The sequence below is a fragment of the Macaca thibetana genome, chromosome 8, assembly GCF_024542745.1.
Source record: "Macaca thibetana thibetana isolate TM-01 chromosome 8, ASM2454274v1, whole genome shotgun sequence".
Taxonomy (NCBI): domain Eukaryota; kingdom Metazoa; phylum Chordata; class Mammalia; order Primates; family Cercopithecidae; genus Macaca; species Macaca thibetana.
The window spans coordinates 125,188,210-125,209,121 of NC_065585.1; the positions used below are offsets into that span (position 1 = coordinate 125,188,210).

The following is a 20,912-nucleotide window of genomic DNA, read 5'->3' on the forward strand; positions in this document are numbered from 1 at the left end:
TCTCAGCTCACTGCAAGCTCCGCCTCCCGGGTCTACGCCATTCTCCTGCCTCAGCCTCCCGAGTAGCTGGGACTACAGGCGCCCGCCACCTCGCCCGGCTAGTTTTTTGTATTTTTTAGTAGAGACGGGGTTTCACTGTGTTAGCCAGGATGGTCTCGATCTCCTGACCTCGTGATCCGCCCGTCTCGGCCTCCCAAAGTGCTGGGATTACAGGCTTGAGCCACCGCGCCCGGCCGACCCTGTCTCTATTTTTAAATAAACAATCCGAATAGAAAGCCACTTCTGTCTTTCTACAGCTAAAACGTGTTCTTCCCCTAGTATTTTCTGTATCAGTAGGTAACACCATTTTCTACCCATTAGCCCAAGATAGAAATTTATTTAGGTCAGATTTATTGAGGTATAATTGACATAGAGTACATTTGCCATTTTAATTCACAGCTCTGTGAGTTTTAATAAAAGCTTATAGTCATATAACCACTTCCATACTCAGGGTACAGAACAGTTCCACCACCCCTAAAGCTTCCCTCATGCCCTTTGTACCCAAATTGTGTCCCAAGCCCCTGTGCATGGAAACAACTGATCTGTTTTTTGTCCCTGTAGTTTTGTCTTTTCCAGAATGTTCTATAAATGGAATTATATACTATGTAGCTTATTCATCTTTGTTATTGTGTTGGTGATTCATTCTTATTTTTTGTTGAGTAATCCACCATCTAATTTTGAGCCATGTAAAATGTTCTTTCTCTTTTATTCCTTACCACATCCAACGTCCTGACAATTCTACCTTCTAAATCTCTAGCAAAGACATAGAATCAACCTAGACGCCTATCAATGCTGGACTTGATAAAGAAAATGTGGTGCATATGTATCATGGAATACTACACAGCCATAAAAAAGAATGAGATCACATTCTTTGTAGCAACATGGATGGAGCTGGACGCCATTATGCTAAGTGAACTAACACAGGAAGAGAAACCAAATATCACATGTTCTCACTTATAAGTGGGAGCTAAACAATGAGTACACCTGGATACAAAGATGGGAACAACAGAAACCAGGGCCTACTTGAGGGTGGAGTGTGGGAGAAGGGTGAGGATCAAAAGCCCACTGATTAGGTACTAGGCTTTTTACCTGGATGATGAAATAATCTGTACAACAAACGTCTTGCAAAAGGAAGCTCATGAACTTGCATTCTCCTCCCATTTGGCTTTTAATGGGGACTACAAATGTTCTTGGCTGGAAGTGGAAGTGGGAACGGACTGGCCCTTCCCCTCCCTTTTGCGCACATCTCAGGATGTAGAGCATTTCTGGAAGCCTGACGCTGGGCCTGTGTCCTGGGGGTAGACACATCACTAGCCAGTCTTAGAAGGAAAAGAGGCAGCGAAGGTGTCTGATTGCACAGGCCAGGGTGTCTTTCAGTGCTTCCTCGTTGAGTTTCAAATGGTCTGCCCACTCCCCACTTCCAGTTTTTGGGATTTTTTTTTTAACTTTAAAAACGTTATTGACACAGGTTCTCCCTCTGTTGCCCAAGCTGGAGAACAGTGGCACAATTGCAGCTCATTGCAGCCTCGACCTCCCCAGGCTCAGGTGATCCTCCTGCCTCAGCCTCCTGAGTAGCTGGGACTGCAGGTGCACACCACCATGCCCAGCTAATTTTTTTTTTTTTTTGTAGAGACAAAGTTTCACCATGTTGCCCAGGCTGGTCTCAAACTCCTGGGCTCAAGAGATCTGCCTGCCTTGGCCTCCCAAAGTGCTGGAATTACAAGCAACAGCCACCACACCCAAGCCCCAGTTTTTAGAATTTTTGAATTCTACCCCTGGGGGTCTCTTCTTTGCAAGTCCTGGATTAACAACAATGTAGTAATTTATGGTCACAGGGGGCCCCCGGAGGCTCTGTGCTGCTTCTTAAAACACCTAAAAACTTTGAATAGAAAGGAGTGATGCAATTTGCTTTTAATGATTCCTGGTAGCTTGTAACTTGTAGACCTTGGGATCATTTGCTTGTGATTTTAACAGTGGGATGCTTTATTATTAGTATTTCACTTCTAACAATTAGCTCTATTATTATTTGTTACCAAGAGCAGAGTGTTTGGAGTGAGTGTAAGCAGAGGGCACATTGCTGTCTTAAACTTCCTCAGCTCCAGCCAATGTCCAGAGGGCGTAGGCAGCCAGGATGCATTTCATGAGGCTGTAGTGGAGGTTACAGATGGCATCTCTCTGATTGTTTATGTCCATCTTGTACACGTCATTTAATATTTTGGATATTACCTCTGCTATGATCCAAATGGCATGGTCTGAGGGATCTCTCAGTTTCCCCAATTCTTCCCTCTCACTGCTAAGAAGCATGCAGCAATTCATTACCATTCTTCTATTCTTTTATCTTATCGTTTTCTTTCCTCTGGGATGCAAATTCCTTTTTGCATGAGGAGATGAGGGGACATATAAGCCTTACCAGTAATTTATAGCATCAATGGATTGCGCAATAGAAGGCTCAAAAAAGCAAAGCAGAATTGATGGTTTCTGGGGACAGGACTTTTCCATGCAAGGGCAACTGTGTATTTCTTTTTCATGGCGACATGTACCTTTTGAGAAGTGGTAAGGTCCACTCTCAGGCCAAGCTACAGTTTATGTGCACGATGGCAAACAGTGGAAAATTCAGTGGGAGATAAATGGATGTCATGCAGAGGCGTGAATTCCAGACACCTCCTGCTCGGCCGAATCCTGGGGCAGGAAATGTAAGCTTCACTGTGGAGCTAAAACCTGGATACTCTAAAATGGCATCAGCCAGAAGATGTGCATTTCAAGAGGAGGGTGGTGGTCAGTGCTGCCAACTGCTTCTTCATGGTCGAGAAAGATGAAGATGCAAAATGTTCTAATTTATCTTGAGGCCTTTCTCCTGCACAACTCGGTGTTTTTCATTAAATTTGGGTAATATTATAGTTTTCAAGTTTGTAAAAAATGCAGGTTTATTAAAATTTACCCTTTTAAAATTTGTATTTTATTTATTTTATTTTTTATTTTTATTTTTTGAGACAGGGTCTCACTCTTACCCAGGCTGGAGTGCAGGGGCCTGCTGTCAGTCTTGACTTCCAGGGCTCAAGCCATCCTTGTACCTCTCACCCTCCAAAGTAGCTGGGACTACAGACGTGCACCACCACACATGGCTAATTTTTTTGTATTTTTAGTAGAGACAGGGTTTCACTATGTTGCCCAGACTGGTCTCGAACTCCTGGTCTTAAGTGATCCTCCCACCTCAGCCTTCCAAAGTGTTGGCATTATAGGTATGAGCCACTGCTCCTGGCCAAATTTACCCTTTAGTGTATATTTAATGTATATTTGTGGCTGTGGATTTGTCATAGATGGTTCATACTATTTTAAGGTATGTACCTTCTATGCCTAGTTTGCTGAGTGTTTTTAACATGAAGAGATGTTGAATTTTATTAGAAGCCTTTTCTGCATCTTTTGAGATGGTCATGTGGTTTTTGTTTTGAGTTCTGTTTATGTGGTGAATCACATTTTTTGGTTTGTGTATGTTAAACCAACTTTTGTCCCAAGAATAAAGCCTACTTGATTGTGATGGATTAGTTTTTTGATGTGCTGCTGGATTCAGTTTGCTAGTATTATGTTGAAGAGTTTTGTGTCTATTTTCGTCAAGGATATTGACCTGAAGTTTTCTTTTTGACTATTTTAGATACTTTCCATGGATGGAATCATGCAGTTTGAAAAAACATGTGCAGTCACGAAAATACCATCATTTGCAAATCCTTGTGTCCAGTCATGTGAATATTTTTTGTGATGGAAATCAAGGAAGAAGATTTCTGTCACCCAAAAAAGGTCCCTTGGGTCCCTGACAAGCACTGATCTGGTTTTTATCCCTATGGTTTTGCTTTTTCCAGAATGCCATGGAAATAGAATCATACAGCTTGGAATCCTTTGAGTCTGGCTCCCTTCACTTAGTATAATGCCTTTGAGATTCATTCAAGTTGCTGCACCTATAACTGCTTCATTCATTTCTATTGCTGAACAGTATTTCAGTCTATGGATGTTCCTTAATTTGTTTAGCCATTCACAAATTAACAGATAGTTGGTTGTTTTCTTTTCTGAGCTATTGCAGATAGTGATGCTATAAATATTTGTGTACAGGTTTTTGGGCAAACATATGCTTTCATTTCACTTGGTTAAATATCTTGGAGTAGAATTGTTGGGTCATATGCTAAACAGAAAAAAAATGTTCTTTTGTGTTAAAATTCAGCTACTACAGGATCTTTTGCTTTTAAAATACTATACACAAAGAAGCTATAATACTTTTTCTTAATTTAATGCTATTTGCCTTAAATCCTATATTCCATGCGTAATATTTCTTCACATTTGAAGCTTTATTTTTTTGAAATTATACTGTTAATGTGTGTACATGATTTTTGTCAGGGGCCAAAATTCTGTGTGTGTCACCAGCACCTTGTATAGGGCCGGGCACATAGTAACCACATAGGAAATAGTTTTGAACAAATGAATGTATTAACATATGTTATACTCCCACTTTCTTTTTAATCTCATTTGTTCAATTTGTATTTGTCCTTCCTTTTATTTTGAATCACTGTCTCTGATTTATGGTGGTTCTTGGAATTTCCCACCAATTAGAGGGACTTTGTCTTTTTAGTAGGGAAATTTTAATCATTCTGATATTGTTATGGGTGCCCTCACTCATGTTAACTGTTTTGATTAATTCTTTCCTGCTTGTTTGTTTATCTCTCTCTCCTCTCTTTGTCTCTCTCTTCTCTCTCCTCTCCTTCTGTCTCTCCCTTCTCTCCTCTCTCTCTCTGTAGTCTCTCTCCCTTCTCTCTCTCTTCTCCTCTTTCTTCTCATCTCTCCTCTCTCTCACTCCTGTCTCCCTTCCCCTCCTCTCCTCCCCTCCCCTCCCCTCTCCTCCCTTCCCCTCCCCTCCCCTCTCCTCTCCTCTCCTCTCCTCTCGTCTCCTCTCCTCTCTCTTTCTGCTCCCCCATCTCTCCTTCTCTCTCTCCCCTCTCTCTTCCCTCTCTCCTCTCTCTTCTCTCAAGGAGGCTTTGAGCAGAGACTATGAGGTTTTCTAGGTATAGAATCGTATCATCTGTGAAGCAAGATAGATAGTTTGACTTCCTCTCTTCCTATTTGGATGCCTTTTATTTTTTTTCTCTTGCCTGATTGCTTTGGCTAAAATATCCAGTACTATGTTGAATAGGAGTGGTGAGAGTGGCATACTTCTTCTGTGTGATACACATATACATATATACTCACAAGCATATACATGTAGCTATATATATGTATATTTATTATATATATATATAGAAAGAAAATAGGATAGAATGAGGGATTATTTAATCTAGGTTTATTTTAAACTGCAACAAAGACTTATATTGCATCCTTGTCTTGTTCCAGTGCTCAAGGGGAATGCTTTTGGATTTTGCCCTCTCAGTATGTTGTTGGCTGTGGATTTGTCATAGATGGTTCATCTTATTTTAAGGTATGTACCTTCTATGCCTAGTTTGCTGAGTGTTTTTAACATGAAGAGATGTTGAATTTTATTAGAAGCCTTTTCTGCATCTTTTGAGATGATCGTGTGGTTTTTGTTTTGAGTTCTGTTTATGTGGTGAATCACATTTTTTGGTTTGTGTATGTTAAACCAACTTTTGTCCCAAGAATAAAGCCTACTTGATCGTGATAGATTAGTTTTTGATGTGCTGCTGGATTCAGTTTGCTAGTATTTTTTTGAAGACTTTTGTGTCTATTTTCATCAAGGATATTGACCTGCAGTTTTCTTTTTGACTATTTTAGGTACTTTCCGTGGGTGGAATCATGCAGTGTTTTTCTGTGACTGGTTTCTTTCACTTAGCATCATATCCTCAGGTTCAGCGGTGTTGTCACAAATGGCAGGATTTCTTTCTTTTCAAAAAGCTGGATAATATTCCATTGTACATGTATGGGTATGTATATATATGTAATAGATGTGCAACATATACACAAATCTATTACATATACACACACACATATATAGAGAGATCACATTTTCTTTATGCAGTCATCTGTTGATGGACATTGAGGTTGTTTCTATGTCTTGGTTATTGTGAATAATGCTACAATGAACATGGGGGTGCAGATTTTTTTTGGAGATCCTGATTTCTATTCTTCTGGAGATATACAGCCAGAAATGGGATTTCTGAAACATATGGCTATTCTAATTTTAATGTTTTGGAAACCCAAATACTGTTGGCCATAGTGACTGCACCATCCTACATTCCAACTTACAGAGTACAAGGGTTCCAATTTCCTCACGTCTTCTCCAACGCTTGTTATCCTTTGTTTCTTAGTGATAGCTGTTCTCATAGAGGTGAGGCCATCTGGTATCATCAAAACAGAAGAACCCTGGCCCTGGAAGCACATTAGACAGAGAAGAGATGCTGTCAGTCAAGGAACATGATTCTCACCTCCAGTAAGCTTGTGAGTTTTCTCCTCGCAGGATCTTGGAGAATCCATCTCAAACAACTGGACAGATTTAAAATTAGTCTTATTATTAATCCGTCTTTCAGAAGTATATAATTTCAAAACCAATTTGAAATAGATCTTGAAATTTGCTGTTAATGAGACTAGCATGAAATAGGCAGATGCAACTGTGAATGTCATCTTCCACAGTGGCTCTCTGAAAAAGTGTGGATATGCAATTAGTTTGATCTAATTATTTATATTTTATTCATAAATCATAACATCACTTTGTACTCCTTAAATATATACAACTACAATTTGTCAATTTGCAATTAAAAGTAAAAATTAACAACAACAAAAGGAGAAATGGATATGCAGTGTTTGGAGGAATCATGGTAGTTCTTCTTTGCTAAAGAGATTTTTGTTTTTTTTGTTCTGTTTCTATCTGTGAGAATCAACATTTTAAAATCACTGATTTGCTTGCTTGTATGCAGCAGCCTTGCTTCCCCCTTCTAACATTTATATTCCCCCCTCCATCCCTATGCCCTGGTTCTGGCAGTCTCCTAGGTCCTTTTTAATTCTTCCTGTATATTTGTACTAGATTGTTTTTATACTGCTGATAAGGACATACCTGAGACTGGGTAATTTAGAAAGAAAAAGAGGTTTAATGGACTCACAGTTCCGCGTGGCTGGAGAGGCCTCAAAACCATGGCAAAAGGCAAAAGGCACGTCTTACATGGTGGCAGACAAGAGATAAAATGAGAGCCAAGTGAAGGGGGAAACTATTTAGTAAACCATCAGATCTCGTGAGACTTATTCACTACCATGAGAACAGTGTTGGGGAAACCGTCCTCATGATTCAATTATCTCCCACCAGCTTTCTTCCACAACATGTGAGAATTATGGCAGTACGATTCCAGATGAAATTTCGATTGGGACCCAATCAAACCATATCACAATTGAATTCCATTCACATAGTTACTGAACACTTTCCAGACTCTTCTTATCAATGGGGACACAGAAGTGACTCAGAGTACAGACCCTGCTCTGTAATTGTGACAAGTATGGCAAGAAGAGGTGTATATTCAGGGACCATGGGGGATGTGTTGGCTTGGAGCCTGGGGGAAGGGCACCTCTGGTAAAGTATGGAGCACGACCAAGCACAGCCAGTGAAGAGCGTCAGTTCTGGGCTGGCACAGTGGCTCACACCTATTATCCCAGCACTTTGGGAGGCCGAGGCAGGCGGATCACGAGATCAGGAGATCGAGACTGTGATGAAACCCCATCTCTACTAAAAATTAAAAAATTAGCAGGGTGTGGTGGCGGGCACCTGTAGTCGCAGCTATTGGGAGGCTGAGGCAGGAGAATGGCATGAACCCGGGAGGGGGAGCTTGCAGTGAGCCGAGATCATGCCACTGCACTCCGGCCTGGGCGACAGAACGAGATTCTGTTTCAAAACAAACAAACAAACAAACAAACAAACAAAAAAACAATAAAAAAAGAGTGTCAGTTCTGGAATTAGACACACCTGCACTGAATTCCTGCCCCACCACTTCTTGTGTGAATTGGGCACAGGACATAACATTACTTATGGTGACTGCGAAATCATGATGGGAAAGGTGGCACACAGCACATGCTCAGTGCATGTCAGCGTTCACCATGATGATGATAAGGATGATGATGAGGAGGAGGAGAAGGAAGAACTGCTCCACTCCAGCATGCCTCTAAACCTGCATGGGAGCAATGCCTGGCAGAGCGCTCCCACAGACACGAACTTTTCCAGTTCCTGTGATTCACATCCTTATTTTGGTTTCTTATTATATAATACCCAGCTCTTCATTTTGCCATTTCAAAATTCCCCAGTGCTCCTACCACTCTTCCTCGATTTCCTTCTTCCATGAGCCTCTTCCAAGATCTCTTCTATACCTATGCAAGCACAGAAGTAAATCCCATTTTGTTCATTCTGCTCCCCTAGAAGCCCAGGCGAGGAGCTAAGGAACGTTCAGTCCTGCGCCTTCTACTTCACTCCAGGAAATTCCTGAGAGGAATGAGGGGAAGGCATAGGTGAAGCCAGTAGACATCCAACATGTGGTGAAGGCACTTCCGTCACTGTCCTTGGAATCACAAAATCTCAGGACTGAAGGCAATTTTCAGTGTTGACCGTTGGCTAGTCTAACCCTGGCCTGTGCTGAAACCCCTTTATAGCCCCCCCTTAGGAGAGACTATTCTCTTCAGCCAGACACCCAGTGCTCCGCTCTGACCCTGCTGGGACTGTGGGTGAAATATTATGGCCACGGCTATGTTGCCTGGAAACGAAACTTCTATGATGTCAGAGCCCAACCATTTGTATGTTGAAATTCTGTTGTTTGAAATTACCACCTGGAGGAAACATCCTATTTTCTACTACCTTCTTGAACACGTGGGAAGCTACAGATAATTCATTGTGTTAATATCAGATGCTTTTGATGCATAAGTGGTAGGAGAGACTGGGAGTCAGTTGGATATGAATTTAAAGAAAAATAATCGGTAACACAGAACTTGATAACTTATGTTCTTATAAACATGGAACATTATAAACACAATTTCCAATTGTCATCACCCTAAAATTTGTATTGTATATACCAGGGATGACATATATTAAATATTCTGGTCTATTTTTTGTTATATATTGAAACTGACCTGTAATAATTTTAATGTTATAAATGAACACAGAAATGAAAAGTTTGTACTTAATGGGAAGAGAAGCATCACTTTAGACATTAAGAGCCTTTGGGTTTTTCTTGTTTTCTGTGAAGAAAGGAGCAATCTGATTATTTTCTGGATTTGTATTTGTTTAAGAAATCAATTCATATCTTAAATGTATCCTATTGGGGTGAACAAAATATGGCAGATTTGCTCAACAAACAGGTTCAGACATTGGACATCAAGAAAAAAATTAAAATTCAGGTGTAAATTAATCTTTTTCATCTTCTTGGCTTTGTACTGGAAGGAATTTCAAATAAACATCATCTCAGCCTTTTCGCATTTGTTGTTGTTAAAAGCAAAATATATCTGCTGGGAGGATAGGTAAAGACCGGTAGACAACTCTGGGGTTGATGAGGTCATTGTTAAGGAGACGTCTTTTGTTTGTTTGTTTCCAAAAATATTTGACCACCACCATATAATGTCATTCTTTCTAAACACACAATTTGTGATTGTCAGCAAATTTTCTTTAATATACAAAGGAATGTACCCAGGTCCAGGTCCCCAGAGAATTATGTGCATGAAAGCAATATGTAAACAGTGGAACACTTGATAAGTGTAAAGGGATATTATTTCCTAAAATCCATCTCGTTGTTTTTAAACAAATCAGAAAGGAAGAAAATGGCTGGAGAAGAGGGAGATGGTACAGCAAGCATGACAGGAAGTCCGGGGAGAAGCTGACTGGGATGGTGCAGACTGGTCTGCTTAGACTGTGAGGCACGTTTCGCCTGGTTCAGGGGCATTCAGATACAGCATAGGATGGGAGGCAGACAGCCAGTGAGAGGATTCTGGAGGAATCTGTGAGGACTGTTAGAAAATATCGCAGCCTCATTCTGTATGCTCACTGTTTCTGTCAAACACAGACTCCAGGATTGGAAATCTATTTATTTGCTATCTATCTCAGTTTTGCTTGATCAGATACTTTGGGAGACCATGTTGGGGGTGGGAGGTGGGCATGTTTGATGACCCCAAACCTGCAAGATGAAGAATGATTTCTTAACCCTGATCCATTTAAATGGTTGATTTTTATGACAGCAACTTTCTGTCTTTGTGTTTTTGGGGTTTGCAGGGCTGCTGCTCTGAGAGTTGCCTTACAGGCACCGAGATTGTTGTTCAGGTAATCATCACCAGAAAGTGCCTAGGTTATGGGCTCATGATCTTATGACCTGGCTTTCTACCCACCTGTGATTTTAAAAATAAGCTGTTTTTACTAAAATTATAAAATTTGCAAATCTCATATAAAAGGGAATATCTTTATCCCATGCAAAAGGATAAGGGTTTGGGGGACTCCCAAGAGCTGGGTTTGAATCCTGGTTCTAGGACTTGCTGGCTGTGTGATCTTAAGCAAATCAGAAAATATCCTTGAGCTTGTTCTCTTGTTCATCAAATTCCAATGCTAATATGTACCTCAGACTTGTTGAAGATGCATTGCCTTATGCAAAAGTTAGTTATAATGATCATGTGGTGGAAAATTTTATTATGTGTAAGAGCCTAAATTATTTTGCACAAGCTCTCTCTATTACTGGCCTAAAACCATAGCTCTTTAGATTTATAAGGTCAGACAGTTGTGTTCTATTCAGTTATAACTCTTGAAACTGTTGAAGAAGGAGAAAAGTCTCTCCTTGTTCAAGTATGAGAACAATGAGGAAAAAGAACAACATGGAGTTTATGAAAAGGTAGTCAGGACAAGGACAGGAAGGAGCATCTTGAAAACTCTGACAAATAATGAGTCTCTTAAAATGATTAACTACAAGAACCAAAAGAAACTCATGGAAACTATTTGGCATCCTGAATGGAACATAAAGATCTATGGACATTGTGACCATAATAAAAAAACTAAAAAATAGTAGTTGTTGGCATGGATGTGGTGAACAGGGAACACTTCTACAGTGCTGGGGGGAATGTAAACTAGTACAACCACTTTGAAAAACAGTGTGGAGATTCCTTAAAGAACTAAAAGTAGAACTACCATTTGATCCCGCAATCCCACTACTGGGTATCTACGCAGAGGAAAAGAAGTCATTACATGAAAAAGATACTTGCACACATGTTTACAGCAGTACATTTCACAGTTGCAAAAACGTGGAAACAGCCCAAATGCCCATCAGTCAACGTGTGGATAAAGAAAGTGTGGTGTACATATATACATGATGGAATACTAGTCAGTCATAAAAAAGGAATGAATTAATGGCATTCACAGTGACTTGGATGAGATTAGAGACTATTATTTTAAGTGAAGTAATTCAGGAATGGAAAAATCAAACATCATATGTTCTCACTCATACGTGGGAGCTAAGCTATGAGGATGCAAAGGCATAAGAATGACACAATGGACCCTTGGGACTCAGGAGAAAGGGTGGGAAGGGGCTGAGGGATAAAAGACTACAAATAGGGTGCACCATATACTTCTTAGGTGATGGGTACACCAAAATCTCACAAATCATCACTGAAGAAGTTACTCATGTAACCAAACACAACGTGTCCCTCAATAACGTATGGAAATTTAAAAATAAAAACTAAAAAAAAATTTTAATTTGTATTTTATATAGAGCCATTATATAGTTATATTTTTATATAAATAAATATTTACATATTTTATATATAGCCATTGTGAAACAGATATCAGGCTAGGACAAAAAAACAACAGGATGAGACAAAATATAAGATGGGTAAGATTTTAGTAGGGTTGTAAAGAAATATAAAAAGGTGTAGCAGAATTAAAGCCCTCAATGGAGGCAAGAATACAAAATTAACACTAGAGAACCTTTGAGTCGATGCTAAGCACATACCTGGAGATCAGAACACAGAACAAAAAGATACAAAAATTGAAATCATCAGAGAAATGATGATAAGCAAACAGCATAGGTAAGAGAGGATCAGTCAAAGAACTAGGAGTATTTAGGATGGAAACGCCAAACTAAACGGAAAGCAGGAATAACTAAGGCTTAGTTGAAGCAAATGTTCCGGATTTGAATAAAGTAATTTGGTATATCGATCACAAGTATGTTCACTATGTTCTAGGCAAAAATCAACCAAAAATAACTCATGTAGATTCACAGTGTGGTGGAATTTTTCAATGATAATGTCAACTAGAAAACCCTGTAAACATCCAGAAAAAATAAACTTACTAATAAATGAAAAAAAAAAGTCACACTAACTTCAGACAACTTTGCAACAGTTAGCATCTTAAAAATAGGGCTATCTATAGAGTTTGAGGAGAAACAATAGTGATCCAAGAATATATCACTTAGTCGTGTCATGTGTCAAGGCAATTGAAAGATATCCTCAAGACGCAAGGCATTAAGAAAATACAATTCAGAAAAAACAAAATACTTGGAGACATACACCACTTTAGTAATGACTCAAGAAGGGGGAAAAAACACACACACATAAAAAACGTACTGTTTTTTTCTTCCTGAGTTCAAATTCAAATTCAGAGGATCATGTTTTCAGGGTAAATTCTCCTACGGTGCTTCTTTCAGGGTTTTGTTTATTTGCTTGCTTTATCTTTGCCATTTCTATGTTCTTAATACAAGTAAATTTATATCTTGATGTATAATTTTTACTCCCAGATTCATTTGGAATTTTCTTCTTAGATTTGGTTATTAATTAAAATATTGAACACTAAGCTATAGCACTAATGCATTTTTTTGACATTTGGTTAAAACTGAACCTACCTGCTTGGGATGCTTTGCCAGAGGAATCACTAATCAGTAAGAGTAGTGATTTGATTCTTTAGAGCATCAGACTTTGCTGGAACAATCTAATTTAACCTTTGGCTGGGGAAACATTTCTTAGGCAAGAGTCAAAATATGTTTAATGTAACGGAAAAGATCAACACGTCGGACAGTATTTAAAATCAAGAAACTCTTCATCAAAGGACGGCATGAAAAGAATAAAAGGGCAAGCTGCAGAGTGGAAGAAAATTTTTGCAGCAGGTAGAATTGATAATGTGCTCATATTCAGAATATATAAAGATTCCCTCCAAATCAGTAAGTAAGAGATAGCCTCATGAAAAACAATGGGCAAGAGATGTGAATGGAAACTTCACAAAGGAGAATAACAGAATGTTCATTAAATGTATGAAAAATGCTTTACTTTCTTAGAAATACATAAAATGATCATCAAAACCACAATAAATACCACTACAGAATTCACAGTATAGCAAAAATTAAGAAGGCTGACATGCCCAGGTATTGATGAGGTTATGGAATGGAAGTTATGGAAAGCTCTTACATCTGGTGGGAGTGTAGGTGGTACAACCACCCTGAAATACTGTTAGTATGTACTGAAGGTGAAAAATACCCTATGACTGGCAATTTTACTTCCAGGTTATATTTAGAGAAATGAATGTAGTTGCACTCCAACAGACTTGCACAGGGACAGATAGCATTATTCATAATAGCCACAGATTGGCAACAACATCAAATGTTCATCAATAGTAGAATGGAAGAATAAATTACGCTATAATCATACTTCTAATGGAATACTACGGCAAGAAAAATAAACTACAAGTACACACAAAGCCATTAATAATTTTATGTCAATAATATTTGGTAAAAGAAGACAAAGATGTAATGATAATATTCTGAGCCCATTTATATAAAAAACACACACATGTTACAAGTCCAAGAAGTGGTTACTTTTGAAGAAGAAGAGATGTAGTGATTGGTAGGGTGCTTAGGGAGAGGGGGTGAAGGGAATTCTGAAATGCTGCTAATATTCTATTTCTTAATCTAAGTGGTAATTACACAGTTGCATTCATTTTGTCATAATTCATTGAGCTCTACACTTAGGATTTGTTCACTTTTCTGTGTATCTATTATACTTCAAAAAAAGTTTAAAAAATTAAAAAGAAATATGCATAGAAAAAAACAAGAAAATACTGTACAATAAAGTGGCTATCTCTGGATAGTAGGATTGTTGCAGGTGATTTGTCCTTTTTTTAAAAAAAAACATACTTCCCTATATTTTCCAATTTTTAAAAAATGAGTAAATATTATTTTGATAATGAAAACTGGAACAAAGTAAACCTTCATTCAAACCACAGAATCACCCATGACTCCATCTTCTTCTTTCTTATCCATATCCAATCATTCACTCATTTTATACCTGCAATGTCTCTTGCAGTCATGCACAAGGACTTTTTTTCCCAGTCTTCTATCTAGTTTAACTCTTCTTCATCTCTCACCCAAACGTTGCAATAGCCTCAGCCTCACAATTAGTATTCCTGCAAGTGTAACAATTCCAGTCTCAGGGCTTCACCGCTCACCTGTCTTCATGGTTCCCTGTTGCTTACAGAGTCCTTGACATGACATTCTAGTTTCTCCTGTTGGGGAGCAAAGAGTGATACTCCAAAGTATGGTGCTTTGGCATGCTGAGCACTTTGAATTAAAAGAAATCAGAAAGGCTTAGAAGCTGCCTCAGAACCAAAAACTTACTAATCTTCTCTCGTTTCTCCCCCAACCTCCAAAGGGCAGGCAAGGACTCTTTCTGAAATTCCTTTATTTGACTAAGAAAACTTGTTTTTAAAAGAAATACAATTGTCTTAAGATCTGCCTGCATCCTTTCCAAGATTCTTATCAAGTAATCCGGAAAGATTAAGCACTCAGAAGAGAAGAGGCAAAAAATTGTACCATGCCAAGACTTTTCATCTTTTCTTCTGAAGGCAGCTTTTGAGAATTCATCTGGGAGACTTTATCTCCACAATAAGACAACCTTTGCTCACAGTGAAGTTCCACCCCTCACCTTTCCACCACCTCCCTTAGAGCTCAGAGGAACTTTGTCCCAGGCCATTGTTCTTTGGGCTTATTCGTTTCCTCTAAAAGTTATTTACTACCCCTCAAAATGGCCACATTTCCCCCATCTCCCCTTCCCTATGAAGAAGGGTAAATCAGTATCTGGACCTTGTTGCATTACTGGGTAATTGTCTTCTTGTTATTCCCCTATGTTTATGCATGTTAAATAAATTTGTAGGCCTTTTTATCCTATTAGTCTGCCCGTTGTCAGTAATTTTCAGTGAACCATTAGAGGTTGGAGGGGAAGCTTTTCTTGGCCCCTACACTCCTTAAATTGACCCCACAATAGCATACTTGGCAGTCTCAGCTTCCTCACTCTCCTTGATTTACACACCATACATTTCAAGGCCTATCTGAATTATCATCTTGCATAGGAAAATATATCTGGTGAACTGGGCAGATGCAAGTAACGTCTTTTGACTTGTTTTTGTGGTTTCATAACACTTTGTGTCTTTTTCATGGCTTTCATTATGTTCTACAGTTATATTTTAAGCCCTCTATAGATTAAATTCATTTTATGGTCAGTCAGACACTGTGTCCTCTTCTTTTTTTTTTAAGACCTGAAAGATTTTGAGTTGAATTTATAGAATTATGTTTTCTTTCTTTTAAACATGGAAAAATGAACTCATATTTTCTGTATCCATCTACCCACTCCCACAGTCTCTTCAAAAATGAAAAAATAAATCATTAAAGCCCTTCATAAAAATGTAATATAGAAATTTAATCTCATCCACAGAGATCCTTAGAAGAAAAAAAAAGCATTATATTTAAATGACTGCTTGAGTGGATATTACATATTTCTACTGATAATCCTCACAGCTAATGTTACCCTCTGTGTGATTTATTTTCCAAAGTTGATGTAACCATTTCACTTTCCTTGTTCTTAAGTTTTAAAGTTTGCAAGCATGATGAGTTATTGTTTTCCAGTTGCAGAAGTTGTATTTCATTTTGAGAACTATTCGTTACATGACTTAATTGCACATAAGCAGTTTGAAACACTACAGAGGCATTTGTTTCCATGGACATTTGTTTTTAACCTAATGACCATTCTAATCCTTTTACGCTATCCTTTTTTGGCTCCAAACTGGCCATTATTCCACTTGTTCTTAACAGTTGACCTAGTATTTTTTTTTTTTTAATTGAAGAGATCAATGCCATCTGTCTTAAGCTCTCTTTGTTTCTAAGTGTCTTGCACCATATTCATTCCCACTGACCCAGGAAATGACGTGTTTGTGTAAGGAGTGCTTTTTCCTGGGCTACTCATCAAAACATCTCTGCCTGGGTCCCACCCCACAGAGAATCTTATTACATTGTCTGGAATGAGGCATGGACATTGTTTTTATTTGTTTGTTTTTTACAACCTCCCAGGTGATTCTAAGTGCAGACAGGTTTGAGAACACCAGACTGAGGAGAACTGTTTCACTCCTTCCCTGGAAACTCATCTCATAGATGACCTTGCTTTTCCATCCTTTTTCTTTTTCATCCGTTTTCCTAGGTTTTCCATCCTTCTTCTTCCTTCAGATTATAAGCTTGTACAAATATTTCTCTCAAGCAAAAACACTTTTTCTTCTCATACTTCTCTTTGAGGCACTTTTCCATCTCTGTCATTTCCTTTTTTGCCAAAACAAAAGAGAAGTATACACTTGCTACCACACATCAGATTTTTTATTTCTGCTAAAGACTCCATAGTACTCTAGTGAAAACATGTCCTTATTTCCTCAAAGTTGCCAAACAGCCTCTTAATCATCATTGAAAAAGTGACTTTTTTTTTGAGTTAGAGTTTCAGTGAGTCACCCAGGCTGGAGTGCAGTGGCGTGATCTCGACTCAATACAACCATGCCTCCTGGGCTCAAGCAATTTTCATGCCTCAGCCTCCCAAGTAGCTGGGATTACAGACCTGCACCACCATGCCCAGCTAATTTTTGTAGTATTAGTAGAGACGGTGTTTTGCCATGTTGGCCATGCTGGTCTTGAGCTCCTTCCTGGCCTCATGTGATCCACCCGCCTTGGCTTCCCAAAGTGCTGGGATTACAAGCATGAGCTACCCTGCTCGGCCAAAATAAGGTGATTTTTTTTTTTTTTCAGTTCTTATTTAATCTGTAGGAAGCATTTCACACTGTTAAATATCCCCTTTTCCTTTGACTTCCTGTTTTTCACATCTTCTACTTCTTCGACTTCATTTTCTGACTCTGTTAACTTATAGACTGGATTCCAAACAAGAGCTAGTACTTTGTACCAATAGCTATGGTGATAAACTCTTAGAATCAAGATCAACTAAGCCTGGACCAGCCACTTAGATGCTACCGTAAGTGGACAAAAAGGCAGCTCAGACTCCAAGGAGCAAATAAAAATGGTGAGAAGTGGATGTTGCCAATAGGACATCTCCTTGTCTCCAGACATTACTCTTTTTATTTGGAGAAAGTCATCTCCGCTGCAAAGAACAGAAATCTAAATTAAATTAGCTGAAACAAAGTAGTAATGGAGAGACTGACTTACATAACTTATGCTAACTTCAGACACAGGTGGAACCAGGTACTCAGATGATGTAACTGAAAATATTCCTCTCTCCACCTCCATAGCTATTTTCGTCTTCCTCACACCAACTGGTGGCAGAGATGGTGGCCAGCAGGTCCAGTCTGTTATTCTACCAGCTCAGCCACCCTAGAACACTGAGAGCCTTTTTCTCAGTAACACCAAAGTTCCAGTGCTGAGTCAGACTGCCCTGGGTTGTAGTACATGCTGATCTTGCCAGAACATTCCCATTTCTAAAGCCATCACTATAACTCTCGTCGGAAGACTGTGGATTTGGGTGTTCCCCACTTGAACTATATGGGTTGAGAAAAGGGAAGGGTGATTTCCAAGGAAAAGATCAGGGAGCTGAAAACTGAAGATAAAATGAAAAGGACAGGCAAATACAGCTGATGTCCTCTGCATTACCTGCCCCAATTTCTTTTAAAAGACACTCCTCTCCATTGCCTCCTTCCTCTCCTAAACTTAGTCATCTTGAATGACCCATACTCATTCTCCCTCCCATCAATCCTGAAGTTTTCTTATAGGGCATGGCTCTGAATGTTAGGATTAATATCTAGGTTTATGCCAGAGCAAAAGAGAAGACATGTGCTGTAGGTTGCTTTAAAAATGGCTCCCAATGCACTATGTACTTTTTTGTTCATTTGTTTCTGAGACAGAGTCTCGCTTTGTCACCCAGGCTGGAGTGCAGGGGTACAATATCTCAGCTCGCTGCAACCTCCGCCTCCGCCTCCTAGGTTCAAGCGATTCTCCTGCCTCAGCCTCCCAAGTAACTGGGAGTACAGGCACAGCACCACCATGCCCAACTAATTTTTGTATTTTTAGTAGAAACGGGGTTTGCCATGTTGGCCAGGCTGGTTTTGAACTCCTGACCTCAAGTGATTCGCCTGCCTTGGCCTCCCAAAGCGCTGGGATTACAGGTGTGAGCCACTGCGCCCAGCCATGCTATGTACTTTTGTAATATGCGTTAGTGCGATATAACAAAATGCTCTGCTTCTTACTGCCAAAAGTTCAGTGTATGTAGCTGAACACACTCATCTCCTTGTGATCCTTTTTTGAAAAGTGGTGCTTAACGAGTTCATCCTTTGCAGTGCATCCATGTTGTCCCTCAGGCATTTTATCTTTGCTTACATTGTTGAAGAATGGTTGCTTCTTTCATGGTTTTTGTGTCTAATGCACATTTTAGCATAACAAACACAACGCATTGTTGTAGCTACTTTTCTGGAAAACTTGATCTTTGGGGAATTGCTTTACAGATCCTCAATAATTTTTTTCTTTAAATAAATAAAAAAAAGGCTCCTAATGATCATTCTTCTTGGTATCCATGCCTTTGTATAATCACCTCTCCCTGAGCGTGGATGTGAGTTTCGACTCACCTCGAATCAACAGAATATACTAAAACTGATAAGGTGTATGGGATTCTGTAATTATATTACAAAAGCTCAAAGCATCTATCTTGATGGAGTCTCTCTCCCTGCTCCCAATGGCTTTGAGGGAGAAAGTGGCCATGTCAGGGAACCCCCAAGTGACAAAGAACTACAGGTGGCCTCTAGGAGCTGAGGGCAGCCTCAAAGCTGCAGTGGTCTCCAGCTGACTGCCAGCAAGAAAATGAGGTCTCCCGTTCTTCAGCTGTAAGAAGCTGATTTCTACCCACAAGCACCTGAGTTTGGAAGCAGAGCCTTCCCTCGCTGAGCCTCAGATGATACTTCAGCTCAAAGGAACACCTTTATTGCAGCCTTGGAGAAGACCTGGATTCCTGACCCATGGAAACTGTGAGGTAATATATGTTTTAAGCTACTACGTTTGTCTTGTTATGCAGTAATGGATAACTAATATGCCATCTGTTGCTGCTTACCTTTCCTGTATATCTTTGCCCTTCAACTCATCCCCATTCCCTGGGCTATATGAGGCTTATAGGCTCTCATAGAAAATAACAACCGACCCCAGATTAGTCCTTACAGAGATGTCACGTTTTGAGGGTGGATTTAATGCCTTCTTTCTACATCTCTCGGAGCCCTCTAAAAAGTTCTGGGTGGGCTTTTGTATCCCCTCATACAGTTACAGGGACTAGTTAGAGTGATGATAGTGGTCATATGTTTCTTGGCTTATAATTGTAGGTAATGTTTTAAAATTAATATTTAGTTACATATGTAATAAGTCATTTTTGTTTGTAGAATATTAAGACATTTAGATCAAGCTAAATTGACCTTTAACTATCTTCCTCAGTTGCTAATCCTTCTTTCTCAGATAAAACTGTCATGATAAATTTGGCATAGTGTCTTCCACACTTTTTTCTATGCATTTAAATGAACTTGGTATGTGTACTTATGGAAGTATATAGTATCTTTGACTATTTTCTATAAAAGGTATCATATTGTACATTTTACTCAACAATACATTTTGGCATGTTTCCATGCGAGTCTATGAAGAGCTCCATTAAAAAATGCTGCATATTATTGCGTGGTGTAGATAGATTATAATTTACCTTTACTGGTAAATATTTGTACACTTTTTAAAGTTTTGCTCAATTTTTGCCATAAACATCTTTAGCCATTGTTAAAAGAGAACACTTTACACAGATTAAATTTAACAGAGTTTATATGAGTAAAGGACAATTTAGTTAATGAACCAGGGGCAGCTGAGAACCGGAAGAGATTCACAAAGCTCTACCCAGCAGCGTGAGCTTTTAGAGGCCAAATATGGAAGCAAAGTACAGATCTCACCTGATTGGCTACAACTGGTTATCCACCTTATTTGGACACAGTGTTATCAGCTGGCTACCGGTAATTGGCTTAATGAAGCTTGACTATTTGAGATTGATTGAAATCCAGCTATTTGTTACAAAAATATATATATACTCCTAAGTTAGGTTTCAGGTGTATTTTTTTTTTTTTTTACATACTGAGTTACATTACAGTTTCTTATGTAGGAACTCAAAATACAGAGACAGCCTCAGGCTTATGGTCTGTTGCTTTTTTTTAAAATTTAACACTTTGAATCCTTGAACCCATGAGTGCAACCAAGAGGCACCTATATAGATGAATTAGGAAATAGAATTTTGGATCATAAGCACTGTCAACCAGTGTAATGAAACATGTACAGTTTGCATGTTCACCAGCACTGAATCTTGCCAATGCTATAGTAATTTGTAATGTGTTACAAATTTGTAATTTGCTACAAATTTGCTAATTTGTAATATAGTAACTTGTAATTTTGCCAGTTTGATGATCTGATGGGTGGGAATATCTTACTGTGTTAATTTTATTCAATTGCTTAATTCATTTAATTAGCATTTTCCCAATTACTAGCAATATTGCATGTCTTTTCAAGTTAGTAGCCATCTGTAGTTACTTATTCTGTAAATTTCCTTTCTTTTGTTCATACTTTTATCAG

The 20,912-nt window shown here is 38.9% G+C and overlaps 1 long non-coding RNA gene across 2 annotated transcripts in view; it reads right to left on the minus strand.

Annotated features, from left to right (window-relative positions):
* LOC126961459 (uncharacterized) overlaps positions 1-20,912 on the minus strand; it is a 44,162-nt gene that overhangs the window by 5,374 nt on the left and 17,876 nt on the right. The window contains exons 1-2 of one of the 2 annotated variants that reach the window (XR_007728305.1): positions 8,323-8,820; positions 6,277-6,399 (exon numbers count right to left, since the gene is read on the minus strand). This is a non-coding gene — a long non-coding RNA (uncharacterized LOC126961459). Of the gene's footprint in view, positions 1-6,276; positions 6,400-8,322; positions 8,821-20,912 lie in introns of those variants that run through there. The other variant, XR_007728306.1, reaches the window with a different exon arrangement.